Here is a 406-nt window from a genome sequence, read left to right on the forward strand (position 1 = left end):
AAACAAACCACCTCCATACTACTATACACAGTTCTGGACAGACTTCAGATATACAAGATGTCCTTACTTTTTTATCCAATTTAGTGATCTCTTCCTCTAGTGACCCATCAAAAAGTTCTAAGTGAAACCCATGAGCTGCTCACATCAACCTTCTATAACTAACTACCCGACTTAATTAGCTTTGGCTTAACTACCTTACGATTTGATAATTTTGTCTCTGCTACTATTGTGATAACAATTTGATAAAGCTGTACCATGGAAATCTGTCCAGAACTGTATATCTGAGGCTGGCTACCGTGAGCAAAGGTTTCTCACAAGTAAACTCTGTCCTGAGTGCCTCGTGTGGTGTGCAAGCATTGTGAAGTCATAGGTACCGATTCGGAGTAGCAGATTGTCTATATTTTTT

The sequence above is a fragment of the Penaeus monodon genome, chromosome 28, assembly GCF_015228065.2.
Source record: "Penaeus monodon isolate SGIC_2016 chromosome 28, NSTDA_Pmon_1, whole genome shotgun sequence".
Lineage (NCBI taxonomy): Eukaryota > Metazoa > Arthropoda > Malacostraca > Decapoda > Penaeidae > Penaeus > Penaeus monodon.